Raw genomic sequence first — 1429 nt, 5'->3', positions numbered from 1 at the left:
AGCTTTGATTAATCTGAAAAGAGTTGAGGAAGTTGACAACTCTTTGGCCATGGTGGTCAGCATGTTTCAACCTCAAAGTCAACCAGAAAAAGAATCTACTGAAATTGATGAACCAACAAATAAGAATACAAAGATGATGGTTGAAGAAGCGATTGGTGAATATAGCCTCAATGACTTCAAAGAAATGGGCTGAACATGTAAGAGAGGATATCACGAGAAACCCAACTGATAGCTGGCCAGAAAGAGAACATGTGACTCAATCTCATGAAACATTACCTCAAAAGTAAGAAAGATTTCTAATCTATATGAAGAATTTGCAGAGAAAGTCAACAGGTTTGCTAAGATTTACATGAGAAGAAAAAGGGCACATGAACAATCAGAACAAGAAAGATCTGCCAAAAAGGGGAAATGGGATGACCAAAATAAATACTTTGTTGAGACTCCTGATGATGAAGCAAGTCCCATAAGGGCAATTCCTCTACAAACTCTGAGGCCAGAAGAATATGTGCAGGGAGTGCCAAATGTGCCAATCCCTAAGAATCCAACTCCTGATGAACCCAAAATAGATGATGTAAATGAAATAACAGAGGAGGAGGATGATTCTGTAAATGATGATGATGATGATGATGAATATAATCAAAGAAAAGTTGATGAATTTGCTGATGTTGTGTCCCCACAAGTCACAATAATTGATGAGCAAAGGACAAACATCGAGCTGAGTATGTTGGAGGCTAAAAGGAAAAATACATTGGTTGTGAAACTGAAAAGCTTTGGCATAAGCTTTGAAACTTTGACTGATTTAGATGATGGTCAGTTGCAAAAGAGATTGGACAAGGAAAGATATGAAATCAAGAAAAGAATGGAACAAAAGAATAGAGATGCTAAAAAGTATAGAGAATATCTAAGAAAGCATGGGTATTCTGAAAAAGATCTGACTCACTACAAGTTTGGAACACTCAGAGATCTTTACAACAGCAAAAGAGAAGAAATAAAAGAAAAATTTGTTAAAGAGAATGCGGAAGCTGAAAAGCTAGAAGCCTTGAAAGAAAGGTTTGATGGTAAATATGGATATCTATTGGAGAAACGGTTGAAGCCCAGTATGATTGATTGTTTAGAGAGGGAGGCAGTTGAAACTCTCTATAACAAAATGAAAAGAAAAGAAAAGATGAAGGAGTTGCTTCAAACTGAACCATCTAATGTTAAAACAAAGGATTCGAAGCAAGAAAAGGAAAGTCAGAGATTTAAGGAGTATCTGAAGTTGTACAATCACTCTAAAACAGACTTAAATAACTATAACTTTGAACAACTTAGAGATCTCTACCATAAAACAAAAGATTCTGAAAAGGAGCAGGAGTTTGAAAGAGCCAAATTGAAAACTGCTAATGAAAAAGAAAGACTTAAAATGATTTATAGCAAATATGGAGGAAAA

The sequence above is a fragment of the Bidens hawaiensis genome, unplaced genomic scaffold, assembly GCF_021521415.1.
Source record: "Bidens hawaiensis isolate Kalapana, Puna unplaced genomic scaffold, B.hawaiensis_p1.1 tig00026853_1, whole genome shotgun sequence".
NCBI classification, from domain to species: domain Eukaryota; kingdom Viridiplantae; phylum Streptophyta; class Magnoliopsida; order Asterales; family Asteraceae; genus Bidens; species Bidens hawaiensis.
The sequence above is the reverse complement of the archived record's forward strand: the minus strand, read 5'-3'. Positions refer to the sequence as shown.